Source organism: Canis lupus, chromosome X, assembly GCF_011100685.1.
Source record: "Canis lupus familiaris isolate Mischka breed German Shepherd chromosome X, alternate assembly UU_Cfam_GSD_1.0, whole genome shotgun sequence".
NCBI lineage: Eukaryota > Metazoa > Chordata > Mammalia > Carnivora > Canidae > Canis > Canis lupus.
Window position 1 is genome coordinate 70,492,053 of NC_049260.1, and position 22,662 is coordinate 70,514,714.

Consider the following 22,662-nt stretch of genomic DNA (forward strand, 5'->3'; position numbering starts at 1 on the left):
TTCTATTCCCAATTTAATTTATTAAATTTAAGTCTTTGGTTACTTATACAAAGTATATATTTACTATATGATTTCTCAAATGCAGCAAAAAGTGACATTAGGGTATGAATAAGTAGCATCTGCTTTGTAACGTAATATCACTTTAGATATATTCTGTGTTTATCATATATTACATTAAAATGTGAGAAAGGAAGTAAGTTCTTAAATTCACCATAGGTTAACATGGTGAGTCTAAAAATAGTATAAAAGTATTTTGGTTTACTAATTTGTGATATTTTCATCTAAGATATTGACTATAAAATAGTGACATAAAAATAATTTCTTTATTGTTATTGCTTGAATAAAGATGTTTCTGAATTTAGCAAACTATTGTGTATAAATTGATCTCATTCTTTCTAATTGAGAATGAACATTTTCTAGAAATACTGGAAATCTTGGGTTGAGTAGAAGAGGTAGGTGACAAATTCAAATAATCCCTAAGCCTTATTTAGAAATTGTTATTTAAAATTCTCATTGTAGGGAAAATGTTAATTAAGTCTGATTTTGAGCTTCTTGAAGACAGGGGCTATGTCTACACATTTTTGCACACCCAGGGTCTCGCACACTAGTTGTTTAGTAAAAGTTTAGTGAAGAAATTATGGTTAAAATAAAAAATAAAAGCAGTTAGAAAGGTCATCAGCTTCCTAGAAAACTACTATACCTCCTCCTACTATACCTTAGGAGCTACTAAGTTCTTTAAAACAATATCTTAGTTAAAAATAATATTTCATGCATATATCCGACTTTTCTAAGAACTCATAGCATTAACCACTCTTTAAAATTTGCATTTCTGATATATTGGCTATACTGGGTCCAGATATTTTAAAGAAGTTCTGTTTTCAACACTAAGATATCATGATTTGCATAAATCCACACAAGTAATTATTTTATGGTATACAAGTAGAAGTTTTGCCCTTTCATTTTTGTTTTCAGGGATAGCCAGTTTGATGGTGGTTCTCTAGCCTTTTTTAGTATTCTAAAAGAAACTCCCTTTTGTGGAATGCTTTAGGATGTCAGTAATGTTTCAAAATAGTTTAAAATTTTTGCCATATTTAGTGATATATTTAGTGCCATATTTAACCAGGCTGGAGACATAATTCTAGACTTATATTATGCTATAGTGATTATGACAATGGTACTGGCACAAAATATAGACTCATAGATCAATGGAACAGATAGAAAAGCCAGAAATGGGGATCCCTCGGTTGCTCAGTGGTTTAGCACCTGCCTTTGGCCCAGGGTGTGATCCTGGAGTCCCAGGATCAAGTCCCACATCGGGCTCCCTGCATGGAGCCTGCTTCTCCCTCTGCCTGTGTCTCTGCCTGTGTCTCTGCCTCTCTCTCTCTCTCTCTCTCTCTCTCTCTCTCATAAATAAATAAAATTAAAAAAACGAAAACCCAGTAAGGAATCCCCAATTATATGGTCAATTAATCTTCTTCAAAGCAGAAAAGAATATCCAGTAGGAAAAACGCAGTGTCTTCAACAAATGGTTTTTGGAAAACTAGACAACAATATGCGAAGGAATGAATTTGGACAATTTTCTTACACTATATAGCAAAATAGATTCAAAATGGGCGAAAGACCTAAATGTGAGACCTGAAACTATCAAAATCCTAGGGAACACAGGAAGTAACCTCTTTGACATCAGCCCTAGCAACTTCATACTAGATATATCTCTTGAGGTAAGGGAAGCAAAAACAAAAATAAACTATTGAGGCCACATCAAAATCAAAAGCTTCTGGACAGCAAAGGAAATAGTCAACAAAACTACAATATAGCATACAGAAAGGGAGAGGATATTTGCAAATGATATACCCCATAAATGGCTTATATTCAAAAATATATAAAGAACTTACAAAACTCAACACCTCAAAACAAATAATCCAATTAAAAATGGTCAGAAGGTATGAACAGACATTTCTCAAAGAACACTTCCAGATGGCCAATAGACATATGAAAAGATGGTCATCATCACTTCTCATCAGGGAAATGCGAATCAAAACTACAATGAGATATCACTGCATGCCTGTCAGGATTGCTAAAATCAAAAATATAAGAAACAACAGGTGTTGGCAAGGTTATGGAGGAAAAGGATCATATTTGCACTGTTGGTGGGAATGCAAGCTGGTGCAGCCACTGTTGAAAACTCTAGAGGTTCCATTAAAATGTTCTAAGTAGAACTGCTTTATTATCCAGCAGTGATACTCCTCTAATTAACCCAAAGAATACTAAAACACTGATTCATAGGCATGCACCCCTATGTTTATATCAGCATTATTTATAGTAGCCAAGATATGGAAGCAGCTTAAATGTGCATCAGCTGATGAATGGATAAAAAAGTGGTATATATACAATGGAAAGTTATTCAGCCTTTTTTTTTTTAATAAAAGAACAAAATCTTGCCATTTATAATGACTTTGGATAGAGATAGTCAGTTGAGTGTTAATGAATGGAACTAGACAGTATAATGTTAAGCAAAATAAGTGTGGCAAAGAAATACAAATTACATGATTTCACTTGTGGAATTTAAGAAAGAAAACAAGAATGGAAAAAAAATGAGAGAGTCAAAGCAAGAAACAGACTTTTAATTTTAGAGAATAATCTGATTGTTATCAGGGGAAGGCAGTGGGGGTTAGGGTATATAAGTGATGGAAATTAAGGAGAGTACTTTTTGTGATGAGTATAAGATGATGTGTGGATCTATTGAATTAGTATATTTTACACCTGAATCTAATATTACATAGTACATTAACTAGAATTAAAATAAAAACTTAAAAAAAAAGCTAACCTTTCAAGGAACCCAGTGTTGACTTAAAATATTTTAATTGAAGTGTTTAAATATGTGCCAATGTGAAATGAGGTATAATCTATGCTAATAGCTCATATACAATTTTTACAATAAGTATATACACATTAAAAACAAAATACAAATCCAATAAAATTAAAGTTTATAATTAAGCAGTACATAATGTTTTGCACAACATAAATTGCTCTTCACAATATGAGACACCACATTGGAGGCATTTTAGAGATGTCTGTTTTAGAGGGCTATATATACTATGACTCAGTTATACCACTCATATTTTTCTATTCCATCTATTATTGGTTTTTGATTGGTACAGTATTTTGCAATGTCATTTGGTCTTTTGTAAAAAGTACAGTGTTTTTACAGTAATGCCATCTCTGTTCTCATTGACCTAAGATGATTAAAGTCATACTTCCCAGTAGCAATGTGATCATAAGTGCAAATAGTTAGGAGGAATTGGGTATAATGTGGTTATCTCAATGATCCAGTTTATGCATAGAATTATCAAATTATCTTAAGAAATGAAACTGTAGGACTTTAAATTACCTTAAACTAAACTACCTATAATTACCTTATAGGACTCAGAGGCCCTTGAGAATGTTTGAAGATTCTGATTTGAGAAACACTTCCCTTGAGCTCTATGTTTATCTGCTACAGTAGCAAATCTCCAAATGTCGTACCTCAATGATGATTGTAATTTTTAATTAAAGAACTTTATCTGCCTTGGGGCACCTGGGTGGCCCAGTTGATTAAGTGTTTGACTCTTGGTTTCAGCTCAGGTCATGATCTCAGGGTTGTGAGATGGATCCCTGCATTGGGCTGCATGCTCAGTGTGGAGTCTGTTTGAGAGTCTCTCTCCTTCCTCCTCTCCCACTCCTGCTTATTCTTTCTCTCTCTCTCTCTCAAATAAATAAATCTTAAAAAAAAAAAAAAACTTATCTGCCTTCAATCCTTACCATTTAGCTTACCTGATCTTCACCCAAATAGAATCAGAGCATCTATCCTTCAAATTGTCAGACCTCCCATATCTACTTCTATCATGGCACTTATCACATTGTTAAATAACAGTTTGCTTATTGTTCCTCATTCCTTTCCTACAGTAAGCTTTTTGATTATACCTTGGCATATCTCTGTGCTCCCAGTGCCTGGAACCTCATGGAACTTAATAAACATTGGGTTGGAATATTCTAATAAGAAAATGACACAGGAAGCACAGTAAGAGATAGATGCCTTATTTCTCTCTGGTACTATTTTGTGAAGAAAGTGAAACCGTGGCTAATGTTTATGCAGAGAATAGGGCAGTCAATTAAAATTTTATACTTTATAAAAGAAAAGCTTTTGTTTTTATATGAGAATGGTGGCATATAATGAATCATAGATTCAAAAGGGCAGGAAATTTGAGATCATCTAGCTCTGTGGGTTTAAACCTTTATTTTGTTTTATTTTGTAAAGATTTTGTTTATTTAAGAGAGAGAGTGAGAGCAAGCAGGGTGAGGGTACATGGGGGGAAGGAGAGGGACAGACAGACTCCTCAGCTTGATGCAGGGGTCCATCTCATGACTCTGAGATCATGACCTGAGCTGAAATTAAGTTAGTCGCATCATTGACTGCGCCATCCAGGCGCTGCATTTGTTCCTTCAATCTATGAATTTGGAATGTTTTCCAATACTTTGTGTCTTTTTCAGTTTCTTTCATAAGTTTTCTATAGTTTTAAGAGTACAGTTCTTTTACATCTGTGGTTAGGTTTATTCCTAGATATCTTATGATTTTTTGTGCAGTTGTAAATGGGATCAATTCCTTGATTTCTCTTTCTGTTGCTTCATTATTGGCGTATAGAAATGTAACAGATTTCCGTACATTGATGTTGTATCCTATGATTTTACAGAGTTCATCTATTCATTTTAGCAAGGTTTTGGTGGAATCTTGTGGGTTTTCTACATAGAGCACATCGTCTGGAAATAGTGAAAGATTCACTTCTTCCTTGCTGATTTGGATACCTTTAATTTCTTTTTGTTGTCTGATTACTGATGCTAGGACTTCTGGCATCCGTAATTTAACTTCCAGTTAAATAATAGTGATGAGAGTAGACATCCTTGTTTTTTCCCTCAATGTGGAGGAGAAGCTCTCAGTTATTCACCCATTGAGGATATTAACTGTGGGTCTTTCATATAAGGCCTTTTTGATGTTGAAGTATGTTCCCTCTATCCCCACTTTGATGAGGGTTTTTAATCAAGAATGGATACTGTATTTTGTCAAATGCTTTCTCTGCATCTATTGGGAGGATCATATGGTTGTTATCTTTTCTTTTGATGTGGTATATCATGTTGATTTATTTGTGAATATTGAACCAGCCTTGCAACCCAGGAATTCATCCTGCTTGACTGTGGTGAATGATTCTTTTAACATGCTGATGGATTAAATTTGCTAGTATTTTCTTAAGAATTTTTGTATTAATGTTCCTCAAGGACATTGGCCTTTAATTCTCTTTATTAGTGGGTCTTTTTGTAGTTTTGATTTTGAGGTGATGCTGGCCTCATAGAATGGGTTTGGAAGTTTTCCTTCTATTTCCATTTTTTTTGGAACTGTTTGAGAAAAATAGATATTAACTTTTCTCTAAATGTTTGGTAGAATTCCCCTGGGAAGTCATCTGGCCCTGGACTTTTGTTTGTTGAGAGAATTTTTTTTTTATTACTGATTCAGTTTCTTTCTTGGTTATCTGTCTGTTCAAGCTTTTTATTTCTTCCGATTTTAGTAGTTCATAGGTTTCTACAAATTTCTCCATTTCTTCCATATCGCCCAATTTTTTTTTCAGAATATTGTCTTAAAATTGTATTTCTGTGGTGTTGGTTGTGATCTCTTTTCTCTTTGTGATTTTATTTATTTGGGCCCTTTTCTTTCTCATATATCTGGCTAGGAGCTTATCAACTTTATTAATTTTTTTGAAGAATAAGCTCTTGGTTTCATTCATATGTTTTACTGTTTTTGTTTGTTTTGTTTTTATCTTTTTTAATCCCAGCTAATCTTTATTATTTCTTTTGTTCTGCTGGCTTTAAGCTTTATTTGTTTAGGCATAAGGTTTGGTTGCATGTCTGAGTTTTTTCTTGATTCTTGACTTACAACTGTAGTGTTATATACTTCCCTTTTATGACCCGTTTGCTGAATCCAAAAGGTTTTGGACTGTTGTGTTTTCATTTTTTATTTGTTTCAATGTATTTTTTTATTTCTTCCTAAATTCCCTGGTTGACCCATTCATTCTTTAGTGGAATGTTCTTTAACCTCCATGTTTTTGTGGTCTTTTCAAATTTTTTCTTTTTGTTGTCTTCAAGTTTCATAACGTTGTTGGAAAATATGCATGGTATTATCTCAGTCTTTTTGCATCTTTTCAGGCTTGATTTATGACCTAGTATGTGATCTGTTCTAGAGAATGTCCCATGTGTACTGGAAAGGAATGCATATTCTGCTGCTTTAGGATGAAGTGTTGTAAATATGTCTGTGAAGTCCTTCTGGTCCAGTATGTTATTCCTTATTGGTTTTCTGCTTAGATGATCTGTCTATTGATATAAGTGTTAAATTATTGTCCCCCATTATTACTATATTATTATCAATTAGTTCCTTTATGTTTGTTATTGTTTTATATATTTGGGTGCTGTCACTTTGAGGGCACAAATATTGACAATTGTTAGAACTTCTTATTGGATAGACCCCATTTATTATGATATAATGCTTTTTTTTATCTCTTGTTATAGTCTTTGATTTAAAAGCTAGTTTGTGTGATAGAAGTATGGCTATTCTGGCCTTGTTTTGACATCCCTGTGCATGATAAATGTTTCTCCTTCCCCTCACTTTCCACCTGCAGGTGTCTTATAAGTCTAAAATGGATGTCTTATAGGCAGTATGTAGATGGGTCTTGTTTTCTTATCCATTATGATACTGTATAATTTGATTATAGCATTGAGCTTATCTACATTCAGAGTGATTTTTTTTTAAAGATTTTATTTATTCATTCATGAGAGATACAGAGAGAGGCAGAGACATAGGCAGAGGGAGAAGCAGCCTCCCTGTGCAACCTGCTTTGGGACTCGATCCCAGGACCCTGGGATCACAACCTGATCCAAAGGCAGACACTCAACCACTGAGCAAGCCAGGTGATCCCAGAGTGATTATGGATAGATACTAAGTTAGCACCTTTGTATTACCCGTTAAAGTCATTATTTCTGGAAATTTCCTCAGTGTTTTTCTAGTCTTTGTCACATTTAGTCTTTCTCTCCCATGGAAAGAGTCCCTTTTAATGTTCCTTGCAGGGCTGGTTTAGTGGTCACTAACTCTTTTAGTTTTGGTTTCTCTGGGAAACTCTTTATCTCTCTTTTTATTCTGAATGAAAGCCTTGCTGGATATTCTTGGCTCCATATTTATATGCATTCAGCAGTTTGAATATATCATGCCATTTTCTTCTGCTCTGCCAAGTTTCTGTGGACAGATCTGCTGTTAACTTTCTGGTCTTCCCTTGTAAGTAAGGATTGGCTTTGTTTTGCTAACTTTAGGATTTTTTTCTTTATCTCAATGTTTTGCCAGTTAAACTACAATATATCTTTGTGTTGGCCTGCTTTTTTAAAAGTTTGATGGTTGTTCTCTGTGCCTCATGGATTTGGTTTTCTTTTTCAGTACCCTGATTAGGGAATTTTTCAGCTATAATTTCTTTAAATAAAGGTACCCACTTTTCCCTCTCTTCTTCTTTGGGGACTCCTATGATAGGAATGTTATTATGCGGGGATCCCTGGGTGGTGCAGCGGTTTAGCGCCTGCCTTTGCCCAGGGCACGATCCTGGAGCCCCGGGATCGAATCCCACGTCAGGCTCCCGGTGCATGGAGCCTGCTTCTCCCTCTGCCTATGTCTCTGCCTCTCTCTCTCTCTCACTGTGTGCCTATCATAAATTAAAAAAAAAAAAAAAAGGAATGTTATGCTTTATCAAGTCACTGACTTTTCTAAGTCTCTTTTCATGATCTATTATTTTTCCCCTCTTCTTTTTAGCTACATTATTTTTTCTAACTTTATATCATGTCTGACTTCTTCATTCCTCTATTTCTTCCATCCTTGTGGATGTTACATTCACTCAGTTTCAAATCTTAGTTATTGTATTTTTTATTTCTACCTGATTGATATGTCTCTTTTTCTCTACATAAGGAGCCCCCTACTGTCTTCTATGGTTTTCTCAAGCTAAGCTTGTATCCTTATGATTGTTGCTTTAAATTCTGGATTAGGGATATTACTTATGTTATTTAGATTAGATCCCTGGCCAAGGCCTTTTCTTGTTCTTTGTTGTTGGATGAGTTCCTTTCTCAGCATTTTGTCTAGGTCTCTGTCTTCTTCTGTTCAGAAAGCCTTTTAATGTTTTCTACTCCTGAGAGTGATGGCTTTATAAAGAAAAGGTCCAGCGCCTGGCTCTTTAGGATGTGTCTCTGCTGTATGCTCTGCATTATGCTGCTCTTTCCCCTCAGATAAATCCTCTGCAGAGTTTCTCCTTGCCTGCAGTGGGGAGTGTTTGTATGTTGGCGAGGGTTTGGTGATTTTTAACTAGGTGTGCTTCTAGTATGCTTGTTAAAAGAGACTTGATGTTATTTCCACTACAGCTGAAGCTTTGCAGAATTCTGGTCTATAGGTGTGGTGCCCGCAAGAGGTTTGTGCTGGTCTTTTAGGGGAGGGACCAGCTGTGTTGGTTTTCAGGTACTCTTACATGAGAAAAACAGTAGCAGCAGAGAGTAGGTTAGCTGGATTCGGTGTAGGAGGTTTTAGCCACCAATCTTGGCACTGTGCTGTTCCTAAAGTAAATTTATGTTGAGAGTTGTGAGGTAGAAATGGCTCTAGTCAGCTCCCTTGTCTCTGGAGAGGTGAGTGCTTGCTCATTGTTTATTGGCAAAGCCTTCCCAAAAGAGTGAACCATCTCCCCTCCTGTTTACCAGGCATTCCTCAGATCCCTGTTTTCACCTGGTCATATCTGTGTCATCTGCCCAGTTCAGTGCCCCTTAGGCTATATCCCAGGCTTCCCAGCTGAGTTTTAGAACTCAAAATTTTAGGGATCTGGTATGGCGGGGACTCATGCTGGTTCTCTGTTGGGAGAGTCTCATTGTCTTGGAACTAATGCAGTTTTGTCTCAAAAGGGAAGTAGCTCCAATGCACAGGGCCATGGAATTTGCAATAAAAGCAGCAGTGAGCTTGTGTCCAAGTTAGCCACACTTAGCATGCATGTCTATGTGCCCATCATGAGGGTTGGGTGAGTACACTGTTGCTTGCCAGCAATTTTGTCTCCAGAGAGAAAATACTATCTCTTCCAGATGTGATCCAAATGGGAGGAACAGTTTTTCCCAGTATATCCCATTGATCCTTAGATTGTGTTGTCTGTCTGTGGGCTATTTGCCTTCCTTTTCCACAGGATCACTGCATTGCCCTCTGGGCTCCACAGCAGCCACACCGGGGACTATAAAACTCCAGTCTTTGATCCCCTCTGGTTGTAAAACCTTTCCAAAATCAGCCCCTCTTGGTTTCCCAGCATTTTCACTGGGAAATTGTTTTCCTTGTCCATATCTTTCTGTGCTCCACTGTCTCTCACCTTTCTCTGTGAGCAGGGTCCCCCCCCGCCCCTCAGCATCTGTGATCCAATCTGATTCTTCTTTAAGCCACATCTCTGCACCTCCTAACTTCCATGATATACCCTTTTCTCTCCCTTTAGTTCCACAGTTTGTTCTGTAAATCCTCAGATTGATTTTTGGGTATTCAGAATGATTTGATAATTAGCTGTGTTTGAGGGAAGAGGGAAGCATAGGGTCCTTATATTGCTTCACTATGTTTACTCCCCCACCCGAGAATCTGGTTTTAAAGTGTAGTACATGGGCAGCCCCGGTGGCCCAGCGGTTTAGCACCGCCTTTGGCCTCGGGTGTGATCTTGGAGACCCGGGATCGAGTCCCATGTCGGGCTCCCTGCATGGAGTCTGCTTCCCTCTCTGCCTGTGTCTGTCATGAATAAATAAATAAAAATCTTAAAATAAAATGTAGTACATAAAATACATAGGATTACAACGGAAACTAATTATACTTAAATATGCTTACCAAATTATTTTTTAAAGTAAAATAAGAGAAATAGATACTTTTGTATTTACACAAAGACTTGTACGCAGATATGCATAGCAGTTTTATTCATAATAGAATAAAATTGGTAACAACCCACATGTGGGTTAGAGATTCTTTATATTTTACATTTCTAATAGTATATTTCCTGAAAGAATGACTAATTCTAATTCACCCTAATTGCTAAATACTTGTTTTAAAAGGAAATATGGGCAGATTTGAAGTATGGAATAGATCATATATTTATTTTGTTTCAAATGCAAGAGATGCATCACAGATTTATTATTTATTATTTATAATTACAGAATGGCTGATTATGAATACAGTTAAATATTTTAATTAGCTTTCACCTGTAAATTATTTAGTAGTGGTTTAGCTTTTCCTTGTTTTTGTCTCTGAATGTGTGTATAAATCAAACAAGGTGGCTTTTTGTAAGAAATGCAGTTCACGGTTTTGAGATCAATGTTAGACACTCTGCTCAGAGGGGAGTCTGCTTCTCCCTCTGCCTCCTCCTTGCTTATGCCTCTCTCAAATAAATAAATAAAATATCCACCCTTTTGTCTCAGTTAATGTTAAAAAATTAAAATTTATTATGTATTCAATTGAGCAATTACTTGATGTTATTATGAAGTATTTCCTCCATACTCTACAAACTAAATATGTGTTTCACAACAGAGGAAATAAATTAAGGTTACAGAATTTAAATATATTTTTAGAGGTTCTTTATACTTGACATTTCTAATAGTATATTTTCTGAAAGAATTATTTAAATATTTGTTCTTTGATGGTTTTAGATTCTATGATTTTGGGGTGAAGTGCTTCATCTAATGTTTGATATATAGAAACTTCAATAAGTAAACAATACATGATTTCTCATAAAAAATCCTATACTTTAAACATTTTAGTTAATCACATTTGTATGAGCTTAGTCAAATCCTTTTGGGGCAAACAGTATGTATAATTTAAAGAATAATGATTTTTTTTCATTTTTTAAAAAATTTTATTTATTTATGATAGTCACAGAGAGAGAGAGAGAGAGAGAGAGGCAGAGACATAGGCAGAGGGAGAAGCAGGCTCCATGCACTGAGAGCCCAACGTGGGATTCGATCCTGGGTCTCCAAGATCGCGCCCTGGGCCAAAGGCAGGCGCCAAACCGTTGCGCCACCCAGGGATCCCCTTTTTTTTTTTTCATTATTTTAGCATAGTAAATTCATTCGAACAATTATAACAGAAGCAAACAATTCAACATAAAAGAATTATACAGTGGCAATATATAGATTTATTCTCTGAGGAATGTAAAAAAGATTGATATTAGTTTGTTAGAGCTCTTGTAATGAATACCACAGATTGGATGACCCTAACAAGTATTTATTTTCTTATGTTTCCAGAGGCTAGAGGTCCAAGATCAAGGTGTCCATAGTGTTTTTTTTCAAAGAACTTGTTCTTTGGCTTGTAGATGACCATCTTCTTCCAGTGTCTTCATTTTAATGCTTTTTTTGTATTGGTAAAACCAAAACCAAAACCAAAACAAAAACAAAACACTTTTTTTTCTGTCCTAGAATTTCATATATGTTCTTTTATTTTGCCCTCTGAAATGGTCTTAGTTAAAATCATTATGTCCTGCAATGGAAAATGGCAATATGAAGTTGTCCCATGATAATACTTTTCTGTATAAGTTTTATCTTACAGATCCTGAATTCATAATATGTAGTATCTTTTATGGTGTATATTGCAAGTAATTTAATGAATTTTTACTGAAAATTTTGAGGGGGGCACTTGGGATGAGCACTGGGTGTTATGTTATATGTTGGCAAATTGAACTTCAATTAAAATAAATAAATAAATAAATAAATAAATAAATAAATAACATTATTTGAAATTTTGTAATATATTTATGTAAAATATCTTGTTTTGAATAAGTGAATTAACTTTTACTGTCCTTTTATGGAATGTGTTTTTTTAATTGTACTCAGATAAGGAGTTTATTAATTTGGTAATACATTTGAATACAAGAAAAAAGCCTCATATATATACAAACATAAACATACATAAGCATATAGATAGACAGAAACAAAAATTATAGCTGAAATGTGTTTCTTATATAACTGGAGAGAAGCCATCTAAATTTTTAGCAATATATTCAGAGTTGGATAGCTCACCAGATACATCACTATTAGAATATATAGGTAGATTGGCTTTAACCAGGCTCTTGTTTTGTTTTCTTTTGCTACTGAAACTCAAGGAACAGATGATGAGGAAATTGAGTTTTCTATTTCTTAGGCTTTTAACTTATAAGAGCCTCTCAAAACAATATTGTGATCCCTGGTAGATATAATTCCAAATTTGCCAATGTGTAACATTGCTTTTTCTGAGAACTGCGATGATAGATAAGAAACTCAGTGAATAGTGTAGCAAAAGAAAACTGACTACATTATGGTTTATAAATCATGGTCAGTAACAATAACATTCTTACTGTTTACATGACAATATTATTGTCTTTCATATTTGAAGATTATACCACTAATAGTAATTGCTATTTGTTTGTAGGCTATAGTTGAAAATATTCATGTACAATTCAATATTTCTTCCTAGTTTTTGCAGCAAGATAACTTTACAACTTAGAAGTATGAATTTTTAACTCAAATTACAAGTAAATGTTTATTTACAATGAAGAATGACAGACCATGCTAAGCCTAAGTCAATCAAAATTCAGAAGTGGTGGTAAAGTCTTTTAAGGGGAAATTGGGAAGATCCAGAGTAGGAGGACTCTGAATTCACTCTATCCCTTGTTTTCAACTAGATATCATCCACATCCAAGTTAACAAATCAAAGCATGTAATCCAAAGATTGGCAGAACAAACTTTATAGCTAAATATAAATAAGAAGCTGCAGCTGAAAGTTTACATAGCTCAGAAAGGGGAAGGGAGGCTGCCCAGAGGAGGAACAGAGCTGCATAGAGAGGGGAAGAGAAACAGGTCCTCAATCCAAGGAGCTCACTCAGGAAAGACCAGTCACCATAACTTTTGGCTTTGAAAACCAGAAGGGGCTGAGGTCTGAGAGTTTACAAAACTCTCAGTCACACTAGTAACCTAGAGCTTTTAATGTCCGGGGACTCAGCAATGAGTGAGCCCTGAGGGTGAGTGATAGATACGTTGTGACCCTTTAAGACAAGGAGCCTGCATGGAGAGGCAATTTAAAAATGCCAGTTTTCACAATACTGGTGCCAAATGGGAGACAGATCTGCTCATACTTAAGAGTATGTTGGTGGACTTGTCCAAAAATAAGGGAGCTGATACTTGCCCCACTTCCCAGCATATACACAGAGCTACCTGCCAGAGGCAGGGCTGTACAGACTTTTGCTACCTAACGCCTAGCAGTATACCAAACCCAAAAGTTCTCCTGAGGAATAGCTCATTCCAAGCCTTCTTGAAAATTTTGTTAAAGATGCACGTGTGCCCTAATCAGAGTCCAGCCACCAGTGTACAGCTGCTGCAGTGTACTGGACAATCCCCCATGTTGTCCAGCTTTGCACCCCAGGCACTATCATGTATGGCACCTAACTGCATGCCCCCAGCCATGTTTGTGCTGCATCAGGGAGCTGCGATGTATAGTTCCAAGCCACCTGTGCCCAGCAAGCATAGTACCCTGCACTCAGTTGTGCATACCCACTTATTATTCTGCATGATGCCCAGCTGCCAGGGGTATGGCTGCCCCCATGCACACTGCATGGAGCTGCAATGCTGGGCCCAACTGCCATATGGTACCCAGTTGTGCACCCCCAGGAACCTTCACATGCTGGACCTAGCTGTACGCAGCCATGTACCCTTGGCAGCTCTGGCATGCAGTACTCATTTACTACAGTGCATTGAGGGATTCAGCATAGGACTAGCAACTCAACACAAATTTGCTATTACTGCTACCTCACTTCCTAGTTCTGTAACAGGCACACCCCACAGAGCTGGCTGGCATTAGTCCTACTAACACCACAGGGAGAAGAAAAGCCCACAACAAGTGGGCTCAGTGCTCAGTACTCAGTGCTGATCACTGCCCTGAAAGGGAAAGTGACTCAGACACAAGAGAGTAGGGCATAAGCAAAACACATAGGATACTCTCCTGAAGTGTCAGGTTCTGGTGAATGGGGGTACACTGCACTGCATGGCACCCAAGGACCTTTCCTTCATAAAATCACTACTTTCATGTGCAGAAGATACAATTAACTTTCTTAACACAGCAACAGTCACAGAGAAGCAGAAAAAAAATGGAAGTAGAGAAATTTATCCCAAATGAAAGAACAGGTCAAAGCTACTGCCAGAGAGGTAAATGAAACAGAAATAAGTGATATGCCTGGGAGAGAATATATAGTAATAATCATAAGGATACTCACTGGACTTGAGAAAAGAGTTGAAAACATAAGTGACACCCTTAACACAGAGATAAGGAATAACAGAGCAGAGATAAAGGACACAATAAATGAAATGAGAAACATTCTTGATGGAATGTCAGGATGGAAGAGGGAACAAAAGGAATTACTGACTTGGAAAACAGAGTAATTGAAAGTAATCAAGCTGAACAAAAGAGAAATGAATTATTCAAAATGAGAATAAACTTAGGGGATGCTGACTCCATCAAGTGTACTAACATTTGTATTATAGGAGTCCACAAGAAGAAGAAGAGAGAGAAAAGGTGGAAAAAAAATTATCTGAGGAAATAATAGCTGAAAATTTCACTGTTCTGGGGAATGAAACAGATATCTAGATCTAGGAGCTACAGAGAACCCCCAAGAAAATCTACAAAGGTGGATTCACAGTAAGAAGTATTATACTTAACTTGGCAAAATATCATGATACACGTCTTAATAGCAGCAAGGCAAAAGAAGTCAGTAATATGCAAGGGAAAACCCATACGATTAGCAGGAGAGTTTTCAACAGAAACATTTCAACTCTGGAGGGAGTGGCATGATGTATTCAAAGTGCTGAATGGGAAAAATTTGCAGCCAAGAATACTCTGTCTAGCAAGGCTATCTTTCAGATTAGAAGGAGAGAGAAAAGAGTTTCCCAGATAAACAAAAATGAAAGGAGTTCATGACCACTCAACCAGCTCTGCAAGAAATATTAAAAGGGACACTTTGAGTGGAATGGAGACAACCAACCATGACACTTTTGAGGTGTGAAACACAAAAATCAGAAAAAAATGAATATTTTTGTAAAAAAACAATGAACAAACAATAATAGGATGTAAAAACCTAATAACATATACTTAGAACATGGGGAGGATAGAAGAAAAAATACACTCAAACTTAAATGGCTATCAACTTAATATGGATAGATATATACAGAGGAGGTTTTATACAAACCCTAAGGTAACCAAAAACCATTAATAAATGTGCAGAGGAAAAAGAGAAAGCCAAATATATCACCATAAAAATCAGCAAAACATGAAAGATCAAAATCTTCAGAAACAACTACAAAACATAAAATGGCAATAAATAAATATCAGTAATTATTTTGAGGGTAAATCAACTAAACATTCCAATCAAAAGACATAGGGTGTCAGAATGAATTTAAAAAAAATAAGACGCATCTATATGCTGCCTACAAGAGACCCATTTTAGACATAAAGACACCTAGAGATTGAAAATGAGAGGATGGAGAAAAATCTATCATGCAAATGGGTATCAAAGAAAGCCAGAGTAGCAATACTTACATCCAAAAAAGTAGACTTTAAAACAAAGACTGTAACGAGACAAAGATGGACACTATATAATAATAAAAGGGACAAGAAAAAACAATTGTAAATATTTATGACCCAATCTGGGAGCACCCAAATACATAGTATTTTAAGTCCTAGTCACAGAAATCAGACAACAAAAATAAGTAAAATGGGGGACACCTGGGGGGCTCAGTCAGTTAAGCATCTGCCCTTGGTTCAGGTCATGATCTCAGAGTCCTGGGATCAGGCCCCACATTGGGCTCCCTGCTCAGCAGCGAGTCTGCTTCTCCCTCTTCTTCTTCCTCTGTGATCTCTCTCACTCTCACTCTCACTCTCACTCTCTTTCAAACAAATAAATAAAATATTAAAGGGAAATGTATCCAAATGGGTAAGGAAGTAGAACTTTCAGTATTCATTTCTATACACCAGTGATGAAGTAGCAGAAAGAAAAATTTAAAAAACAATCCTATTTACAATTGCACTTAAAGTATTAGGATTTCTAGCACTAAACCAAACCAAAAAGATGAAAGAAATAATCTTTCAGTATCATTTATTATTATTTCTTTAGCTCTTTTAGCACTAAAGTGAGGTTATTTGATATTTTTCTTACTTCTTGAGGTAGGCTTATAGTGCTATATACTTCCCTCCTAGGGCTTCTTTTGCTGCATTCCAAAGGTTTTGGACCATTGTATATTCATTTTCATTTGTTTCCGTGTATTTCTTTTCTATTAAAGGTTTTATATTAAAGATTAGAACAGAAATAAATGATATAGAAATGAAACCCAATAACAACAGAATAGCTCAATGAAAGCAGGAGCTGGTTCTTTGCAAAAATTAATAAAATTGAGAAACCCTTAGTCAGACTTATCAATAGGAAAAGAGAAAGGATCCAAATAAATAGAATCATGAATGAAAGATATCACAATCAACACCGAAGTAATACAAACAATTATATGAGAAACTATATGCCAACAAATTATCCAATCTGGAAGAAATGGATGCATTCCTGGAAACATATAAACTACTGAAATTGAAAGAGGAAGAAATAGAAAACCAGAACAGATGCATAACCAGCAAAGAAATTGAATCAATACTAAACGATTTCCAACAAATAAAAGTCAGGGCCAGATGGCTTCCCAGGTAAATTATACCCAACATTTAAGGAAGAGTTAATACCTATTCTTTTCAGACTATTCAAAAACATAGAAAAGGAAGGAAAACTTCCAAATCCTTCCATTCTGTGTGGCCAGCATTACCCTTATAACGATGGTTAGTGGAGACTCCACTAAAAAAGAGAACTACGGGTGAATATCCTAATGTACATGGATAAAAATTTTTAATGACATCCTAGCAAACAATTCAACAATACATTATAAAATCATTTACTGTGACCAAATGGGATTTATTCCTGCATTGTATATGTGGTTCAATCTTTGCAAATCAATGGTTATATGCCACATTAATAAAGGATGAGGACAATATGATTACTTTAATAGATGTAGAAGAAGGATTTGACATAGTACAGCATTCATTTATGATAAAAGCCCTCAACATGATAGGTTTAAAGGGAACGTACCTCAGCATAATAAAGACCATATATGACAAATGCACATCTAATATCATCCTCAATGGGGGAAAACTGAGAACTTTCCTCCATGGTCAAGAATAAGACAGGGATGTACACTCTTACCACTTAACAGAGTACTGGAAGTCCTAGCCACAGCAATAAGACAAGCAAAAGAAATAAAGGTATCTGAATCATCAAGGAAGAAATAAAATTTTTACTATTTGTAGGTGACATGATACTCTATATAGAGAAATGTAAAGATATCACCAAAAAAACTGCTGGATCTGATATACAAATTCAGTTCAATCACTGGATACAGAATCAACCTAAAGAAATCTGTTGCATTATAATATACCCATAATGAATCAGCAGAAAGAGAAAATAAGGAATCAATCCCGTTTATAATTGTACCAAAAACAATAAGTACCTAGTAATAAACCTAACCAAAAAGTTGAATGACCTGTATTCTGAAAATTTTAAAACACTGATGAAAGAAATTGAATAATGAGAAGCACCTGATTGGTTCAGATGGTTAAGCGTTGGATTCTTGATTTCAGGTCAGGCCATGTTTTCAGGGTCATGAGATCAAGCTCTATGTTGGACTCTATGCTGAGTGTGGAGCCTGCTTAAGATGGTCTCCCTCCCTCTGCCCTCCCACCCCCATGCTTGATCTCTCTAAAAAAAAGAAAAAACAAAGAAATATACTACACAATGAAATGAAAGGACAGTCCATACTTATGAACTAGAAGAACAAAGATGTTAAAATGTCTGTTACCCAAAATTATGTTCATATTTACTGCAATCCCTATCAAAATACCAACAGCATTTTTCACAGAGCTAGAACAAAAAATCCTAAAGTTTGCATGGAATCACAAAACACCTGGCATAGTTAATGCAACTTTGAAAAAGAAAAGTTAGAGGCATCATAATTCCTCACTTTAAATTATATTACAAAATTCTAGTGATCAAAATTGTCATAAAAATAGATACATCTTTGAAACAGGATAGAAAATCGAGAGATTTTTTCCTCAACGCTATGGTCAATTAATGTTGGATCAAACAAGAAAGACTATTCAATGGGAAAAAGACTGTGTCTTCAAGAAATGGTGTTTGGAAAACTGGATAGCAACTTGGAAAATAATGAAACTGGACCACTTTCTTATACCATACACAAATAGAAATTCAAAATGGATTAAATCTCTACTTGTGAGATCTGTAAGCATCAAATTTCTAGAGGAGAAGATAGGTAGCAACCTCTTTGATATTGGCTGTAGCATCTTTTTTCTTGATCTATCTCCTGTGGCAAGGGAAACAAAAGTAAAATTCTTGGGACTACATCAAAATAAAAAGCTTATGCATAGCAAAGGAAATAAAAAAAATAAAATGTAACCTACAGGATATAAGAACATACATACAAATCATGTATCTGACAAAGGGTCAGTATCTGAAACTATAAAGAATTTATGAATCTCAATACCCAAAAATCAAATAATTCAGTTAAAAAAATCTTAGAAGACTTGAATAGACATTTTTATATAAAAGGCTTACAGATGGCCAAGAGAACTGTGAAAATATCCTCAACATCCCCTACCACCAGGGAAATACAAATCAAAACTACAATGAGCTATCATTTCACATCTGTATGATTGGCTAAAATAAACATCACAAGAAATAGGAGGTATTGAGAAGATGGGGAGAGAGGGAACTCCTTTTATACTGTTGGTAGTAATGCAAACTGATATAGTCACTATGGAAAACAGAATGGAGTTTCGTCCAAAAGTTAGAAATAGAACTACACTATGATCCAATATTGTCACTACTAGATATTTACCCCCAAAGTTAAAAAATACTCAAATGTATACATGCACCTCTATGTTTAGAGTATCATTATCAAAAATAGTCAAATTTCAAATAGTCCATCACCTGAGGAATGGTTAAAAAAGTTGTGGTATATACAATGAACAATTACTCAGCCATAAAAAAAGAATGAAATCTTGTCATTTACAATGACATGAATGGAACTACATAGTATTATTCTAAGTGAAAGACATCCATCAAAGAAGGACAAATATAAAATTTCACTTGTGGAATTTAATGAAGCAATGGAAACAAGTACTAGGGAACAAATAAGACACACACACACACCAATCAAGAAATGGACTTTTATTTAAGGAGAAGAAAGGATGGTTACCAGAGAAGTTGTAAATGAGGTGAAAGGAGGGTGGATTACATAGGTCGGTCATGGGGATTAAGGAGTGCACTTGTGTTGAGTACCGGGTGTTGTATTTAAAAGTTGAATTACCATGTTGCATGTGAAAGTAATGGAACATATGTTTTCTAATTAGAATTAAAGTAAAACTAAATTTAAAAAATAATGATATGAGAAGTAGTATCTCCAATGCAAACCTAAAATGTTCTTTTAAGAGTATTATTTAATTGATTTTAATACTAACATTTCATGTCAGAATTAAGGGTATGTAAACATTAAACTGGCCCAAAATATCTCTTGTTTTTTTGTGTAGTATCCTAGTGTAATATAGGCACAGTCACAGTGACAAGTATCTCTGTCCTAATGATTTTCAAATTAAGGAATTGCTTCAAATTAGGAAAGCTTTTTGTTAACCTAGCTTTGGAATGGCATGATATATGCTAATTGCTAACTTTGTCTGCATTATTTTTTAAAGATCAAATGGGCACAGTGGTAGTTTTCATTAATCTCATACAGAGCAGCTAATTAAAATTTTCATTATTATCTCTCCATTATCTAGTTGTTTCCTTTGTTCAGTATCAGAACAGGATGTTAATAATAAGTCATTCTTGGATTATAGACCTATTAAATATAGTGAGAATTAGTTTATTGCACTGTTTAGTTTTTACATGATTTCTTTAACATTTTATTGCAGCATATTGATTGTGCTGAAGATATTTTGTCATTTGGAATAGAGATTTTATAATTCAATACTTAGTGCTTTAATTTTTTATACAATATTGGGAGAAAGGGACATATGGTGGAAAAAACAAATAACCAGAGTACCAGAATATTAGTGTTTTATTCTTGAAACCTCACTAATTAAGGGAACTTGGACTGTCACCATGATTTTCTATTTCTGTAATGATGCTATTAGATGAGCTGATATATAACAGTCAGCTCATCCTTTGTGTACTATTGTTTTCATAATCTTCAATTATGAACTTACATTAAAACCCTTGAAAGCTTGGTAAAAGTTATTTGTTTTACAAGGTTATATATTTTTTATATTGCTCCATTTTATTGCTACCAGTCCTTATAACCGCAGGGTATCATAAATTACATAATTTAAGCCTGTTTATAAGAGTTGAGGGAGTAGGGAGTCCCAAGGTATTAGGCTGGCCCAGTTGTTCCATGAGAAATAAATATCTCAGCTATGACTAGATAGAAGAAGGAAACAAACATTTCTGAGTAACTTACTGTGTTTATGAGATAACACATAGGAAATGCCTGTTTTAACTCTTTATATGCATTGTCTTAATCCTTTTAATAAACATGAGGGTAGGTTTATAATAAATATGATCCCCTATATCATGAATATGCAAACAGGTTTATAGGGATTAGTTGAATAGTCTGCTCAATAATTACCTAGAAGATAAGTGAAGTGGTCACAATTAAAACTCAGTGACACTTTGAGCTCTTCCTAGGATGCCTGCCATACATTGTCTCAATTTACCTGTTCTACACTAGCACTTCTGAATATATGGTAATGGAATATCTCAGAACCATAATATTGTGAGGTAAAACTAACCTGAGTTTTGAAGCTTCAGCATGTTGAAACTCATGAGACATTCACCTATTTGTTTATTCACGATCAGTTCATCTATCCATTCATTCAAGAAGTGTTTTGAGGGGCACTTGAGTGGCTCACTTGGTTAAACATCCAACTCTTGATTTCAGCTCAGGTCTTGATCTCAGGATTGTGAATTCAAGCTCCATGTTCAAGCCCTCAGCATGGAGCCTACTTTAAAAAAAAAAAAAAGAAATATGCTTTGAGTACTTACTGTGTGCCAAGCATTGTGTTAATATCTAGAGATACAGTGGTGAACAAGGTTGACAAGATTCCTGCCTCATAGAGTTTATGTTTTAATGAGGAAGACACAGTAAACAAGTAAAGTACTAAACAATATAAGGTTACATAGACCTAATACTATAATTGAAATTTAAAATGATGAGATGATGCATGTGGTGGGTTGAGGACTATTGGGCTGAGACTTAGATGATGAGTTAGTAATGGAGATGTCAGGAGTAAGAATCCTTCAGGCAGAAAAAACAGCAAATATAAAGGTTTATATTCTACAGTAATAAACTCATGTACAAGCCTCCAGGGAAGAGTCAATAGGGCCTTGTTATCCATTAAGAGAATGAGTTTGAGGGTCATATGAAAGTGGCCTATGACTGCAGACTCGCAACATTTTATATTCTAAATGTTTACTTGCTATCATTCTTTGTGGATCTACAGTCTTAAGAGTTGAGTAAATAAGTTATAGAAATGTGGAAAGGATTTCATGGTGATATTTTTACTTTGCCATGTAATGATCCATTCAGTAGAAGTCTTGAACATCTGTAAATCCTAACAAACCAAGAAAAATAAAGTTGTGCACATTACAGAAAATATGGGAGCTAACTATGAAATTGTATTCCTTGTTCTGTAATTGTTATGGTTAGATTCAATAATAGCACACTTCCTTTGAGGCTCACTAAATCAAGTCATTGTGTTAGATACTTCGCATATATGGAGTTACAAGTCTAGAAGAGTGATAGAAGCAAATAATGACCCCTACCCCAATGTCTTAAGTGTTGTAATAGTGATAGTGCTACAGCACTATAAGGGAACACAATTCCCCTACAGAAGACGTTATCAGACTTCAAACATTTACTTACTATTCAATGGAATTTTAAAATAAATTAGACATTGAGAATGATTGACAATTTCTATATTGAGGATGTCTTCTCAATAAAAGTCAAACACGATGAAACCTTATGGAATCCATTTCTCATTATCAACACATTTTTTTTGTAATTCTGTATCCTCTAATGATATGCCTTCTACCAAATTGAAAAAAAAATGCTTTCCTTATTCTATCTTGGGTACTTACAGAAACTAAGTGTGTTTAGTATGAACTTTGAAAATACGACTCAAACTAGAATTTTAATTCAGAGGAATATATTTGTAATATAGGAATGGAGCAGTTATGATTATACATATCTAGAATGTGATACTGAATTATTAGTATAATGAATGTGTTGATGATGTTTTCCTCTCAGTCTTTTCCCCAAACTACTTGTGTAGTTATGGCAATGTGATGAAGCTAAGGAGCTGTGATGAGATAATAAATTCTAGAAATAACTATGTATTTTATAAATTGAGCTAAATACTAGTCATTATCAGAT

The 22,662-nt window shown here is 35.1% G+C and overlaps 1 protein-coding gene across 3 annotated transcripts in view; it reads left to right on the plus strand.

Moving 5' to 3' along the window:
* DIAPH2 (diaphanous related formin 2) overlaps positions 1–22,662 on the plus strand; it is a 1,049,860-nt gene that overhangs the window by 236,984 nt on the left and 790,214 nt on the right. The gene's annotated exons all lie outside the window — the stretch shown is intronic.